Genomic DNA, 17379 nt, shown 5'->3' with positions numbered 1-17379 from the left:
CAATGGTACGCATTGTCCAGTCATTTACCACCCTTGGCGTAATATACGAATGCAATATTAGCACGTTTGACAAAGTAAGCTCTTAGTTAATAACTGTAGAAGTGTTCATAATAACATTAAGCTGAGAAACAGGATCTGTTTCTGGGCGATGTTATGCTAGGAAAGAAAAGCTTACAGCTTTCAAGATTTACATGTATTTAAAATTCAATTATTTTTTTCATGTGTATTTGATGAGACAAATTGAAAATTGGAATGAAATTTAATTGATGTTTTTTCCGACTTCTTAGTGTTCATCCTTGCATCATTTTCTCTCATGCAAATTGTAAATGTAGGTAATTGGAACCATTTTTCAATACAGTAATTTTACAAGTTGAAATATAAAAATGGTTAGACTTCATCAGTAACGTCAAGAAAAATAGTACATAAGACTGAGGTTACCCGCCTATACATTTTTTTAAATCAATTGTTTAATCAGATCTTTTCTCTTTATATTTTTAGGTTCGTATACCATTGATGTGTTCCTAGACCCGAAGAGAAAAAAACAGATCATATAAAAAAGGTATCAAGCTTGATTCACTTTTACAATAACGACAGGATAGGTGTGGCAACTATAACTAAAGCGTAAAACTTCGTTCAAAAAAATATTTCAATAAAAACGTTCATAATATTCAGAATTTTCACAAATAAAATTGAAAATTTGCATTGATCTGGTTTGATAGATTGTGTAGCAGAGATCAATAGTATGTACTTCGATTGGAGATACTTCGTATAATTTAATTGTCGCACGTTTTCATTTTTCCTCAGATTAATTCAAGTTGAACTCGTCAACAGAATCGTTTCTATATCCGTCGCAAAATTATTTTTGCCTTTGACAATTGTTTTCTCCTTCAAACTATTCCATCATAATAATGTGTAAATCAGGACAACGAGGCTGCAGAAATATTCAACGTGAAAAAATGATATATACTTTTCACGAATATTTGTCAACAATCCTGCTTCTCCGAGAATGAGGGCGGCTCGGATTTGGTGTCCTAGACAACTCTCCAAAGCACTCACCGTATGTTTCCCCCGGTATCTCAGCAAGTATAAGCAGATTGGCAGAAAAGCGACATTGCAGTCAATCAAATCCATGGAATCGTAAACATTTCCCAGAAGACAACCTACCTTGAAGCGATGCATCAGTCGGGTGGATTCTATCCTGCGAACGAGGACACCATAAAATACATTCGATCGGCGAGCGGCTGGTGGCGCTGACTACCCGAGGAGGAAAGAATAACTCGCCAATAACTTATGCATACCATATTTTGGTATCATACCATAATTAGGTATTGTTCAGTTGTCAATACCTCATTTTGGTATTGTAATGGTATTTGAAAAAAATGTTTAAAACAATCAAAAATACTTCATTTTGGTATTCGATAGGTATTGAGGACTGCTGGAGGTATTGAACTATTATTGAAAAAATCCACTTTTATATGAAAATCCATCACGTATTATTTAGGTATTACAATACCTGATTTGATTATCAGCTTGGTATTTGTAGAATATACAGAAGGTATTATTTGAGGTATTTTACCTCTTATGCAGGGCTCATTCATACCTCATTCAGGTTGTAGGTATTGGAAATTATCTGGTATGGAATACTTCAATTTGGTATTCAGTAGTTATTTTCTTCTGCTCGGGTACCGACCGGGATTCCACCGGCTGCTGCTGCTCCTGTCTGAGTCGTCAACATCGCATATCGAGGTGTTTTCAGTTCATCCGTGTGCCGACGCCGCACATACGAGTAACTGGAAGTAATTTGTGGCTATAATTGTAAATTTTAAAAGTTGCTATTCCCAAAACATTTATTTAAATGCTTTGGACTTATAAAAACAGTGGAAACATGGGTTATCTCATGTTTTCCGGTCTTAAGGTGAAGATGCATCGAAGCCAAACCTCGAATTTTCAAGAGCACAAATCTAGAGAACCAGACAACCGTTCGTGCTGAAAATCTAATCGATTGGTCAACACCAGTGAGTCACCAGTGAGTAGCATTTTCAGCACAAACGGTTGTCTGGTTCTCTAGATTTGTGCTCTTGAAAATTCGAGGTTTGGCTTCAATGCATCTTCACGTTAAAAGAAGAAAGCAAATTAATTACTAACTAATTGCGAGAAGCTCAAAACATGCATGTAGAACACAACACAACACTTACTAGTCTAATTGAAAATCAAGATACTCAGGACTTCGAAAATATTCTCAATCAAGAGAACGTTTTCGAAAATTCCTGGGAGATTGATTTGGAAGAAGTGAGAACTATTATTAACCTTAGTTTGATACTGGGGTCATAATGACCCAAAATCGGATTTCAACCTGCAATATCTCTGTTGTTATCAAACGGATCTTTCTGAAATTCCCTGACTTTTAATATTTTGTGCAAACGAAGCGCAAGACCAAAAAATTTTTTCTTAAGGTGATTCTAAGATGGCGCCACAAAAAAACAACTTAATAAGATACTGGGGTCATTATGACCCAGAAATGTATACCCCTATAAATCAGCGAAATATCAACCGAATAATGAAATTTATGCCGCATTCGAAAGATATACTCCTCAAGATTCGGATCCCTACCTGGAATACCGGTTCCGGTTCCAGTGGCCACCGGGAATCGGCTACGAAGGGGACCATGTTGGCCACGTGGAATTTCAGTACACTCAGTCCAGAAATCTGCAGTCATCACAAAATTGTATAAGATGCAGGCCATATAGGAACGTACTGTCTTCAGCAATTCATCTTGGTTTTGCTATGTTTGTTTATATCCTTAAAAATTATATAAGATTTTTTCAAAAAAAATATTTATGGAATAAAAATTAAAATTGAAAATAATTATAAACCTTCGAATTGTTTAGTGGAATAGGTACTTATAAATAAATGAAAACCGAATTTAGTACTGTACCATTTAATGCCACTAGAGTTTGTATCTTTTGACAGATACTCGTAATTTGACCTCCACTATAAGGCTGTTATCAGAGTCATGTACTAGACTCGAAAAGTAAGTTTAGTTTTTTAGAGACACTTGCACCTTTGCTCGACAGCTTGGACTTTGATTACCAAGACGCATTTTTAAGCGCAAATAATTACCATCAAATTTCTTTCTTCTTCTGACGTTACAGAAGCCTGCTTCTCAACTACACATGAGCACTTCCACAGTTATTAACTGACAGCTCTCTTTATCAATCGACCAATTTTGCATGTCTATATCGTGTGACAGGTACGATCATACTCTACGCTCAGGGAAGTCGAGAAAATTTCCTTTACGAAAAGATCCTCGACCGGCTGGACTCTAACCTACGACTCTCAGCATGGTCTTGCTGAGTTTACTATTATGGCTACCTAGCCCCTAATATCAAATTTACTTTATTTTATTTTTTACATCGAGTATTTTGCTTGAAATTGAATTTACGTCATTATATATTAGTTTTAAGTACTGGGTAGGACTGAAAGAACTAAGACGGATAGCTAACATATAACAGGGAATTTGAAAACCCTTTTAAAAACGCATTGTCAAAATCAGGTCATTAACCATATTAGAGCATGAATTTGCTTTTTGAAAATGTTATATATGTATAGTGAATGAGCTGAATAATTATTCAATTATTAGCTCATTTACTACAACATATATTTCAGCTATTTGAAAAAATACATGAAACAATCAAAATTTTTTCGAATGTATTCTACTATTTGGAAATTATCAGATTTGACAATAAATAAACTGAAAATAATTCTAATAAGACAATTCAATAGACAGCTGCGATCAGCAGGCTTTTTGGTTTGCCATGAGTTTTTAAAGTTGCGCAATCGGTGTGACCGTTAGATTACAAAGGAAAATGTAAAGCTCTGAGGGACGATTCAAATATGACATCCATTGTTTTTCGGGATTTCTAGACCATGTATAAACTGTCAAGAGAGCTATGATCCGATGTCAATTATTACCATTTTTGTGATGTCACATAACCTGATATCTGCTCTTGATGTTTTGAACTTCGTTTTTACTTGCAAGATAACTATAAGGTACCGTGGGGTAAGCGGATACAGAAAAATCAATAGTCAACTTCATTGTTATGTACAGCTAACGTGAATAATGTAATTCAATCTTTGCTGAAGACGTCATCTTTCTAAGTGGTCAGGAACATGAGATCTGAGAAACAAAAGTTTCATGCTCACTAGCGCCGCCTAGTGGCAAAATCCCGAATTTCTTGGCTATCATAATAATAGCCCTTAAGCTACTGAACAATTTTGCCGAAGACGTCATCTATATAAGTGGTCAGACTTCTGGGTTATTCGCAAAACCAAGGGTGTTGTACAAAGTACAACGCGCGACTACTCGCGTTACAAAAATTCGCGCGACGACCGAAAGTTAAGAACAAGAAAAATATTTTCAGAAAAATCATGCAGAACGCATTATGCTCAAAACGGACCAATAAATCAGTACAATGTACATTGCGAATTCATTGGCATTACTATGTCCAAAGAGCAGCTTAAAACACGACTAAAGAACAATAGAAGTAATCCATAGCATGTAAGAAAGTATTGTTTTATTGTATGTAGTCTGCCTATGCTTGACAAAACAAAAAAAAGATAAATAAATATATAAATAAAATCAGTCTAAGGCCGTTTTTGTTCGTAAGCTGGTGAGTGCTGAACTTTCCTATAATCGGTCTAAATTCCTCCTCCTGGCCAACCTGAGCGTTGAGATCTCCGATAACGATTTTGACATCATGGCTTGGGCAGCCGTCGTATTCACGTTCCAGCTGCGCGTAGATAGCACCCTTATCGTCATCGTCACTTGCTAGGTGAAGGCTGTGCACGTTGATTATGCTGATATTGAAGAAACGCCTTTGAGCCTCAACTTGCACATTCTGTTGTAGATTGGCCACTACCCAATCATGCGCCTCTGCATTTCGCCCATCACGATAAAAGCTATGCTCAGCTCATGTCCGTTGCCGCAGCTCTGGTAGATGGTATAACCATCCCTATACGTATGTACCGTCGTCCCTTTCCAGCAAAACTCCTGCAGCGCTACGATTCAAACTTGCGGACCCTCAATAATTTGGAAAGAATGCGGGTGCTTCCCAAGAAATTGAGAGACTTACGGTTCCATGATCCGAGTCCATCGTTAGTCCATTTTCGATGCCTGGGTCTATGCCGATTGTTCCGGTTCGAATTGTATGCTTCCTGTACTGATGATTTTACGGCTGGCTTGTAAGGCCTGCACCAACCCTCTGTCTCGCCGGAGGACCATCGTGCACAGCACTGTTTAGAGTCCCACGCTGGCACTAGAACGACGATCAGCCGCTGCTGACATGGATAACAGACGCTCTGATAAGCTACACTCTCAGAAGAGAGGAGCCCCCCTTCCTGTCAGCATACGACCAAGAACCCACCGGGGTTGGTTACCCGATCTTCCCTAGGTTTTCTCGTATCCCAGGCGGCACAACGGGGAGGTATGGATAGGAGTTACTGGACAAGAAGCTAAGGACCACAAAAGGGGTCTGTTTTATACCTGCAGGTACGGAAGTACCTACCAATGCTCACTGGTTCAGAACCCGTAAAAACGTACGTTTTTTTGTTTTCGATGTCCAATGGTTTTAGAAGGGAGGTATGTTCTGAAGAGTTGGAGGATATTGCTTAAGCTATATTTTGCCAAAAATTTTGTGATCTTTCCATCTAGCAGTGCAGTGTGAAAATATTTTTTTTTTGATATTTGCTCAAATCAAGTAGCAGTCTTTAGCAAAGTTGTAGATAATGATAATTGAATTTTTTTCTTCTAAGACACCAACTTCGTTCGATCGTTTGTTCAAGAGTTACAGAGCATTTAGTATAAAATACTTCTATAACCAGTTTTTTAAAATAACTTTTTCCATCACGGTTTACCGGGCAAGGAGAATGAAAGCTGATCAAATGGGGCATGTTTTCATGTTATTTTATTATTATTATTTCAAATTGCTCTTAATGGGCCCATAAACAGTAGTTTCTAATAAGCATTGGAACACGACAGAACAAAATGAAACAATGCCTGATAGTTAGCCTAAAAGAATATCTTTCAGATAGAAGTTGTTCGGTTTGCCGCTTTCTATGATATTTTGAGACAAAACGTGACTATTTTTTAAATAAAATTGTTAATAACTTTAAAAGAAGATGAGAATAGAAAGCTGGTGTCTTCGAGAGAAACAATGATTTTTCGATTGTTGACAATTTTCTAGAATACACATTTTGGCTAAAACCGTTATGGATAAAGTTATTTTAAAAAATCTGGTTTAGGAGTATTTTATGCTAAATGCTCTGTAACTCTTGAACAAACGCTCGTACGTAGTTGGTGTAGGGGCCCAGATAGCCGTAGTGGTAAACGCGCAGCTATTCAGCATGACCATGCTGAGGGTCGTGGGTTCAAATCCCACTGATCGAGGATCTTTTCGGGTTCGTGCCTGCCATACGATATACTCATGCAAAAATGTTCAATCGGCAAAGAAAGCTTTCAGTTAATAACTGTAGAAAGTGCTCATAAGACACTATAATGAGAAGCATGTTTTGTCCTAGTTGGGACGTATCGCCAGAAAGAAGAAGACGAAGTTGGTGTCTTAGAAGAAAAAAATTCAACTATCATTATCTACAACTTTGCTGAAGACTGCTATTTGATTTGAGCAATATATAAAAAATATTTTGACACTGCACTGCTAGGTGGATAGATCACAATTATTTTTGAGTCAAAATAAAGCTTAAGCAATATCCTCCAACTCTTCAGAACATACCACCCTTCTAAAACCTCGATTAGACATCGAAAACAAAAAAAAAAACCTACGTTTTTACGGGCTCTGAATCAGTGTGCAATGGTACGCATTGTCCAGTCATTTACCACCCTTGGCGTAATATACGAATGCAATATTAGCACGTTTGACAAAGTAAGCTCTTAGTTAATAACTGTAGAAGTGTTCATAATAACATTAAGCTGAGAAACAGGATCTGTTTCTGGGCGATGTTATGCTAGGAAAGAAAAGCTTACAGCTTTCAAGATTTACAGTATTTAAAATTCAATTATTTTTTTCATGTGTATTTGATGAGACAAATTGAAAATTGGAATGAAATTTAATTTGATGTTTATTCAACAAACCAGCTGAATAATTCATGGGTGCACAACAGAAACAGGGTAGCAGATCACAGGGATTTAGTTGAAATCTGGAAACGTAGCTCAATCTTGAAATCTTGAGCGATTTCACAAACCAGATTCTGGATTAACAGCTCAGCAAGCTTCTAGCAGCGAGGTACTTCTCGCTAAGCAAGTTCGGAGGAGCTCTTACCAGCTCGAAAGCGGAAATGGAATGAAACTGAATCCAACGAAGGCAGCATGTTTTATAACCTTGGAATAGCAGATGATGCTCCTCCCTTTTGTGCTCTTCGCTTTCTGAACGACCAATCTGGGAAATGGGTATGTGCCAATAATGTGTTGGGCTTGGAATTACTTGAACATTGCGGAGAATACTATTACGTGAGAAATTGGTCGAACATGAATTGTTGGAATGATTGGCATTCCCTAAATATTCAATACGAGCTATTGATAATTAATAGTTTTCTTTATAATGACGGTAAATTTCTGATCCATGGGTGCCAAAATTATTACAATTGTTCAATGAGAATGTCTTTTCAAAAGCATTCTAAATATGTCGCAATTTTGTCACATGGGATAATTTTCCTAATCAAAGTGTTCCCATAAAATATGGAACATAAAAGGCGCTGTTGGAAAAGCCACTCTATTTTGCAATCGTTGTGAAATGTTGAGCACTCACCCCGACGGCACTGCAGCAGCGTTCGCGAGTACAATCTCAAATGGTTGAGTCATAAATTATTCGTGACAAATGAAATTTTGTATGAAGCTGTGAAATTGATTTAGGAATATTAGAAGTTATAAATAAAATCGGAAATATTTCTCTTTTAACTCTTTTCCACAAATTTGATGGCTCTGAAAAGAACCGATGGCTTTGTTAGCTTCGATGTTGTTACGGATAACTAACACTGCTCGGACCAGCAAAGCTCAGGGCTTCTGGTATTTGCTCCTAACGGGATTGCTTCTTGACCACCAATGATGATTTAATCACGAGTCGAAATTTTGAAGCGCGGGTCAACAGCTTCTCGGCCGATGAAATTTGCGGCGGCGATGACGATGGCTGGGTGAACGCAAACAAGCGGTGATCCACAAAGCGAGAATGACTCGCCCGACCGTGTTCACAGTTCGACCGCAATTTCTCCTGTGGACTGCTTCCTCTTCTTCTTCTAGGCGGCGGCAGCGGTGATGGCTTTAGCTTCGGACAGCATCTTCTCTCGCTCGCTCGACAGTTTGATTTGAGCGAAGCAAGACAAACGGGAGCGTCCTTCGCTATCGATGTCTGTGCCTGAAAAGCACGTCCGGTCAGAGCAAGCCGATCTGTCGCCTGCTGAGATGCGAGCCAATCGGAGAGTGAAAAGCAAATGACGTCAAATTTTCTATAACCACCCCTATTTATAGATTTGCTTGAAATCAACGTTCTCTTTTAAAACAGTTATTAAACTATTTAGACAGGTATGTGGGATTCAGTAAGTAAACGAAATGAAGCTTTGATGTCTTGGCTTTCGATTGAGGTGCTAATCAAGAAATTCCGTTAAGCCAGTGCAAAGTTATAAACGTTTAAGGCCCAAGTAAAAATGTTGAAAGAGTCAGAACTGAAAAAGCAGTTTTCTCTTTTTAAATAGACAAATCGAAGAAAATAAAAACACACAGCTCTTTTATTTGCCAAATAAAAAGGCTGTGTGTTTTTATTTTCATCAATTTGTATTTTTAAAAGGAGAAAACTGCTTTTCCAGTTCTGACTTTTGTGCCATTTTCTCTTGCACCTTAAAATATTTCATGCCAACGTAACGCTCCTGGTTTTGAAATTCCAATTTCACTCCTGTATAGAGAAGAAAGACGTACTTCTACGTCAAAAAAAATCTCCGGCGACGAAAACTTGCGCAAAACCGTGAGCCAGATCTATCGGACGACGCAAAACCGAACTGTCCTGCTTGGGCTTCACGAAGCACTCTCCCTTTCGGGAGTGATTATTTCAAAATTTACCTTATAAACTCATCATCTCGTAGAACAAAACTTTCTTTATTTTGGCTATTCTTTCAATCAATGAACTTTTAGGGTCAAATTCAGACCAGCACAATTGTGCTGGTCCGTCCCCAAAGCGGTCGTTGTTCGAAAAAAAAATTTTTTTTTTATTTTCTTTTTAAATTGTTCCTTTTTGAAAAATTTTGGACCCGTATTTTTTTATTTCGTCATTAGGGTGTTCTTTCATGGAATAGGGTGACCCAAAAATTCAGAAATAATTTTGTTTTTTTTTTATGTGCATTAAAATTAAAAAAAATACTCTAATTACATGTGATTAATATATATGTTTTTTTTATAAATGGATCGAAAACAATGTACGAGATATGAAAATACTTCATATTCTCTCTAAGATTCAAAGCATTAGGTGAAGATGACGTTTATCGCTATAATTCAAGAACTAGTCTACGTCATAGAAAAATAGGTACACATACATGTGTGAAAACTAATTGCCTCAACCAAATCATCTTGGTTTTGCTATGTTTGTTTATATCCTTAAAAATTATATAAGATTTTTTTCAAAAAAAATATTTATGGAATAAAAATTAAAATTGAAAATAATTATAAACCTTCGAATTGTTTAGTGGAATAGGTACTTATAAATAAATGAAAACCGAATTTAGTACTGTACCATTTAATGCCACTAGAGTTTGTATCTTTTGACAGATACTCGTAATTTGACCTCCACTATAAGGCTGTTATCAGAGTCATGTACTAGACTCGAAAAGTAAGTTTAGTTTTTTAGAGACACTTGCACCTTTGCTCGACAGCTTGGACTTTGATTACCAAGACGCATTTTTAAGCGCAAATAATTACCATCAAATTTCTTCTTCTTTCTGACGTTACAGAAGCCTGCTTCTCAACTACACATGAGCACTTCCACAGTTATTAACTGACAGCTCTCTTTATCAATCGACCAATTTTGCATGTCTATATCGTGTGACAGGTACGATCATACTCTACGCTCAGGGAAGTCGAGAAAATTTCCTTTACGAAAAGATCCTCGACCGGCTGGACTCTAACCTACGACTCTCAGCATGGTCTTGCTGAGTTTACTATTATGGCTACCTAGCCCCTAATATCAAATTTACTTTATTTTATTTTTTACATCGAGTATTTTGCTTGAAATTGAATTTACGTCATTATAATATTAGTTTTAAGTACTGGGTAGGACTGAAAGAACTAAGACGGATAGCTAACATATAACAGGGAATTTGAAAACCCTTTTAAAAACGCATTGTCAAAATCAGGTCATTAACCATATTAGAGCATGAATTTGCTTTTTGAAAATGTTATATATGTATAGTGAATGAGCTGAATAATTATTCAATTATTCAGCTCATTTACTACAACATATATTTCAGCTATTTGAAAAAATACATGAAACAATCAAAATTTTTTTCGAATGTATTCTACTATTTGGAAATTATCAGATTTGACAATAAATAAACTGAAAATAATTCTAATAAGACAATTCAATAGACAGCTGCGATCAGCAGGCTTTTTGGTTTGCCATGAGTTTTTAAAGTTGCGCAATCGGTGTGACCGTTAGATTACAAAGGAAAATGTAAAGCTCTGAGGGACGATTCAAATATGACATCCATTGTTTTTCGGGATTTCTAGACCATGTATAAACTGTCAAGAGAGCTATGATCCGATGTCAATTATTACCATTTTTGTGATGTCACATAACCTGATATCTGCTCTTGATGTTTTGAACTTCGTTTTTACTTGCAAGATAACTATAAGGTACCGTGGGGTAAGCGGATACAGAAAAATCAATAGTCAACTTCATTGTTATGTACAGCTAACGTGAATAATGTAATTCAATCTTTGCTGAAGACGTCATCTTTCTAAGTGGTCAGGAACATGAGATCTGAGAAACAAAAGTTTCATGCTCACTAGCGCCGCCTAGTGGCAAAATCCCGAATTTCTTGGCTATCATAATAATAGCCCTTAAGCTACTGAACAATTTTGCCGAAGACGTCATCTATATAAGTGGTCAGACTTCTGGGTTATTCGCAAAACCAAGGGTGTTGTACAAAGTACAACGCGCGACTACTCGCGTTACAAAAATTCGCGCGACGACCGAAAGGTTAAGAACAAGAAAATTATTTTCAGAAAAATCATGCAGAACGCATTATGCTCAAAACGGACCAATAAATCAGTACAATGTACATTGCGAATTCATTGGCATTACTATGTCCAAAGAGCAGCTTAAAACACGACTAAAGAACAATAGAAGTAATCCATAGCATGTAAGAAAGTATTGTTATTATTGTATGTAGTCTGCCTATGCTTGACAAAACAAAAAAAAAGATAAATAAATATATAAATAAAATCAGTCTAAGGCCGTTTTTGTTCGTAAGCTGGTGAGTGCTGAACTTTCCTATAATCGGTCTAAATTCCTCCTCCTGGCCAACCTGAGCGTTGAGATCTCCGATAACGATTTTGACATCATGGCTTGGGCAGCCGTCGTATTCACGTTCCAGCTGCGCGTAGATAGCACCCTTATCGTCATCGTCACTTGCTAGGTGAAGGCTGTGCACGTTGATTATGCTGATATTGAAGAAACGCCTTTGAGCCTCAACTTGCACATTCTGTTGTAGATTGGCCACTACCCAATCATGCGCCTCTGCATTTCGCCCATCACGATAAAAGCTATGCTCAGCTCATGTCCGTTGCCGCAGCTCTGGTAGATGGTATAACCATCCCTATACGTATGTACCGTCGTCCCTTTCCAGCAAACCTCCTGCAGCGCTACGATGTCAAACTTGCGGACCCTCAATAATTTGGAAAGAATGCGGGTGCTTCCCAAGAAATTGAGAGACTTACGGTTCCATGATCCGAGTTTCCAATCGTTAGTCCATTTTCGATGCCTGGGTCTATGCCGATTGTTCCGGTTCGAATTGTATGCTTCCTGTACTGATGATTTTTACGGCTGGCTTGTAAGGCCTGCACCAACCCTCTGTCTCGCCGGAGGACCATCGTGCACAGCACTGTTTAGAGTCCCACGCTGGCACTAGAACGACGATCAGCCGCTGCTGACATGGATAACAGACGCTCTGATAAGCTACACTCTCAGAAGAGAGGAGCCCCCCTTCCTGTCAGCATACGACCAAGAACCCACCGGGGTTGGTTACCCGATCTTCCCTAAGGTTTCTCGTATCCCAGGCGGCACAACGGGGAGGTATGGATAGGAGTTACTGGACAAGAAGCTAAGGACCACAAAAGGGGTCTGTTTTATACCTGCAGGTACGGGAAGTACCTACCAATGCTCACTGGTTCAGAACCCGTAAAAACGTACGTTTTTTTGTTTTCGATGTCCAATCGAGGTTTTAGAAGGGAGGTATGTTCTGAAGAGTTGGAGGATATTGCTTAAGCTATATTTTGCCAAAAATTATTGTGATCTTTCCATCTAGCAGTGCAGTGTGAAAATATTTTTTTTTTGATATTTGCTCAAATCAAGTAGCAGTCTTTAGCAAAGTTGTAGATAATGATAATTGAATTTTTTTCTTCTAAGACACCAACTTCGTTCGATCGTTTGTTCAAGAGTTACAGAGCATTTAGTATAAAATACTTCTATAACCAGATTTTTTAAAATAACTTTTTCCATCACGGTTTACCGGGCAAGGAGAATGAAAGCTGATCAAATGGGGCATGTTTTCATGTTATTTTATTATTATTATTTCAAATTGCTCTTAATGGGCCCATAAACAGTAGTTTCTAATAAGCATTGGAACACGACAGAACAAAATGAAACAATGCCTGATAGTTAGCCTAAAAGAATATCTTTCAGATAGAAGTTGTTCGGTTTGCCGCTTTCTATGATATTTTGAGACAAAACGTGACTATTTTTTAAATAAAATTGTTAATAACTTTAAAAGAAGATGAGATAGAAAGCTGGTGTCTTCGAGAGAAACAATGATTTTTCGATTGTTGACAATTTTCTAGAATACACATTTTGGCTAAAACCGTTATGGATAAAGTTATTTTAAAAAATCTGGTTTAGGAGTATTTTATGCTAAATGCTCTGTAACTCTTGAACAAACGCTCGTACGTAGTTGGTGTAGGGGCCCAGATAGCCGTAGTGGTAAACGCGCAGCTATTCAGCATGACCATGCTGAGGGTCGTGGGTTCAAATCCCACTGATCGAGGATCTTTTCGGGTTCGTGCCTGCCATACGATATACTCATGCAAAAATGTTCAATCGGCAAAGAAAGCTTTCAGTTAATAACTGTAGAAGTGCTCATAAGAACACTAATATGAGAAGCATGTTTTGTCCTAGTTGGGACGTATCGCCAGAAAGAAGAAGACGAAGTTGGTGTCTTAGAAGAAAAAAATTCAACTATCATTATCTACAACTTTGCTGAAGACTGCTATTTGATTTGAGCAAATATATAAAAAATATTTTGACACTGCACTGCTAGGTGGATAGATCACAATTATTTTTGAGTCAAAATAAAGCTTAAGCAATATCCTCCAACTCTTCAGAACATACCACCCTTCTAAAACCTCGATTAGACATCGAAAACAAAAAAAAAAACCTACGTTTTTACGGGCTCTGAATCAGTGTGCAATGGTACGCATTGTCCAGTCATTTACCACCCTTGGCGTAATATACGAATGCAATATTAGCACGTTTGACAAAGTAAGCTCTTAGTTAATAACTGTAGAAGTGTTCATAATAACATTAAGCTGAGAAACAGGATCTGTTTCTGGGCGATGTTATGCTAGGAAAGAAAAGCTTACAGCTTTCAAGATTTACATGTATTTAAAATTCAATTATTTTTTTCATGTGTATTTGATGAGACAAATTGAAAATTGGAATGAAATTTAATTGATGTTTTTTCCGACTTCTTAGTGTTCATCCTTGCATCATTTTCTCTCATGCAAATTGTAAATGTAGGTAATTGGAACCATTTTTCAATACAGTAATTTTACAAGTTGAAATATAAAAATGGTTAGACTTCATCAGTAACGTCAAGAAAAATAGTACATAAGACTGAGGTTACCCGCCTATACATTTTTTTAAATCAATTGTTTAATCAGATCTTTTCTCTTTATATTTTTAGGTTCGTATACCATTGATGTGTTCCTAGACCCGAAGAGAAAAAAACAGATCATATAAAAAAGGTATCAAGCTTGATTCACTTTTACAATAACGACAGGATAGGTGTGGCAACTATAACTAAAGCGTAAAACTTCGTTCAAAAAAATATTTCAATAAAAACGTTCATAATATTCAGAATTTTCACAAATAAAATTGAAAATTTGCATTGATCTGGTTTGATAGATTGTGTAGCAGAGATCAATAGTATGTACTTCGATTGGAGATACTTCGTATAATTTAATTGTCGCACGTTTTCATTTTTCCTCAGATTAATTCAAGTTGAACTCGTCAACAGAATCGTTTCTATATCCGTCGCAAAATTATTTTTGCCTTTGACAATTGTTTTCTCCTTCAAACTATTCCATCATAATAATGTGTAAATCAGGACAACGAGGCTGCAGAAATATTCAACGTGAAAAAATGATATATACTTTTCACGAATATTTGTCAACAATCCTGCTTCTCCGAGAATGAGGGCGGCTCGGATTTGGTGTCCTAGACAACTCTCCAAAGCACTCACCGTATGTTTCCCCCGGTATCTCAGCAAGTATAAGCAGATTGGCAGAAAAGCGACATTGCAGTCAATCAAATCCATGGAATCGTAAACATTTCCCAGAAGACAACCTACCTTGAAGCGATGCATCAGTCGGGTGGATTCTATCCTGCGAACGAGGACACCATAAAATACATTCGATCGGCGAGCGGCTGGTGGCGCTGACTACCCGAGGAGGAAAGAATAACTCGCCAATAACTTATGCATACCATATTTTGGTATCATACCATAATTAGGTATTGTTCAGTTGTCAATACCTCATTTTGGTATTGTAATGGTATTTGAAAAAAATGTTTAAAACAATCAAAAATACTTCATTTTGGTATTCGATAGGTATTGAGGACTGCTGGAGGTATTGAACTATTATTGAAAAAATCCACTTTTATATGAAAATCCATCACGTATTATTTAGGTATTACAATACCTGATTTGATTATCAGCTTGGTATTTGTAGAATATACAGAAGGTATTATTTGAGGTATTTTACCTCTTATGCAGGGCTCATTCATACCTCATTCAGGTTGTAGGTATTGGAAATTATCTGGTATGGAATACTTCAATTTGGTATTCAGTAGTTATTTTCTTCTGCTCGGGTACCGACCGGGATTCCACCGGCTGCTGCTGCTCCTGTCTGAGTCGTCAACATCGCATATCGAGGTGTTTTCAGTTCATCCGTGTGCCGACGCCGCACATACGAGTAACTGGAAGTAATTTGTGGCTATAATTGTAAATTTTAAAAGTTGCTATTCCCAAAACATTTATTTAAATGCTTTGGACTTATAAAAACAGTGGAAACATGGGTTATCTCATGTTTTCCGGTCTTAAGGTGAAGATGCATCGAAGCCAAACCTCGAATTTTCAAGAGCACAAATCTAGAGAACCAGACAACCGTTCGTGCTGAAAATCTAATCGATTGGTCAACACCAGTGAGTCACCAGTGAGTAGCATTTTCAGCACAAACGGTTGTCTGGTTCTCTAGATTTGTGCTCTTGAAAATTCGAGGTTTGGCTTCAATGCATCTTCACGTTAAAAGAAGAAAGCAAATTAATTACTAACTAATTGCGAGAAGCTCAAAACATGCATGTAGAACACAACACAACACTTACTAGTCTAATTGAAAATCAAGATACTCAGGACTTCGAAAATATTCTCAATCAAGAGAACGTTTTCGAAAATTCCTGGGAGATTGATTTGGAAGAAGTGAGAACTATTATTAACCTTAGTTTGATACTGGGGTCATAATGACCCAAAATCGGATTTCAACCTGCAATATCTCTGTTGTTATCAAACGGATCTTTCTGAAATTCCCTGACTTTTAATATTTTGTGCAAACGAAGCGCAAGACCAAAAAATTTTTTCTTAAGGTGATTCTAAGATGGCGCCACAAAAAAACAACTTAATAAGATACTGGGGTCATTATGACCCAGAAATGTATACCCCTATAAATCAGCGAAATATCAACCGAATAATGAAATTTATGCCGCATTCGAAAGATATACTCCTCAAGATTCGGATCCCTACCTGGAATACCGGTTCCGGTTCCAGTGGCCACCGGGAATCGGCTACGAAGGGGACCATGTTGGCCACGTGGAATTTCAGTACACTCAGTCCAGAAATCTGCAGTCATCACAAAATTGTATAAGATGCAGGCCATATAGGAACGTACTGTCTTCAGCAAACTTGCTTCGGGGACCAAGAACTTCCACATGGGATACATTTTAGTTCAGAACTCGACCACCGCGTGGCGCTAGCGTCGATATGAACTTCCGGAAGGGACTAATTATGCGATAACTCGAGATTGCGAGCACATAGAAGGATGCTGTCTTCGGCAAAGTTGCTCAGGAGGATATGGACTACCACATAGGATACAATTTAGTTCAGAATTCGACCACCGCGTGGCGCTGGCGTCGATATGAACTTCCGGTAGGGGCTAATTATGCGATTACTCGAGATTGCGAGCACATAGAAAGATGTTATCTTCGGCAAAGTTGCTCAGGAGGATATGGACTACCACATATGATACAATTTAGTTCAGAATTCGACCACCGCGTGGCGCTGGCGTCGGTTTGGACTTCCGGTAGGGGCTAATTATGCGATAACTCAAGATTGCGAGCACATAGAAGGATGCAGTCTTCGTCAAAGTTGCTCAGGAGGATAAGGACTTCCACATGAGATACAATTTAGTTCAGAACTCGACCGCCGCGTGGCGCTAGCGTCGATATGAACTTCCGGCAGGGGCTAATTATGCGATTACTCGAGATTGCGAGCACATAGAAGGATGCTGTCTTCGGCAAAGTTGCTCAGGAGGATATGGACTACCACATAGGATACAACTTAGTTCTGATTCGACCACCGCGTGGCGCTAGCGTCGATATGAACTTCCGGTAGGGGCTAATTATGCGATTACTCGAGATTGCGAGCACATAGAAAGATGTTATCTTCGGCAAAGTTGCTCAGGAGGATATGGACTATGATATAATTTAGTTCAGAATTCGACCACCGCGTGGCGCTGGCGTCGGTTTGGACTTCCGGTAGGGGCTAATTATGTGATAACTC

At 37.9% G+C, this 17379-nt stretch overlaps 1 protein-coding gene across 7 annotated transcripts in view; it reads left to right on the top strand.

The window, feature by feature from the left end:
- LOC110679431 overlaps window positions 1-17379 on the top strand; it is a 493829-nt gene that overhangs the window by 325258 nt on the left and 151192 nt on the right. The gene's annotated exons all lie outside the window — the stretch shown is intronic.

Source organism: Aedes aegypti, chromosome 3 (genome assembly GCF_002204515.2).
Source record: "Aedes aegypti strain LVP_AGWG chromosome 3, AaegL5.0 Primary Assembly, whole genome shotgun sequence".
Taxonomy (NCBI): Eukaryota; Metazoa; Arthropoda; class Insecta; order Diptera; family Culicidae; genus Aedes; species Aedes aegypti.
Note: the sequence above shows the minus strand (reverse complement) of the source record. Positions and strands in the feature narration are given on the sequence as shown.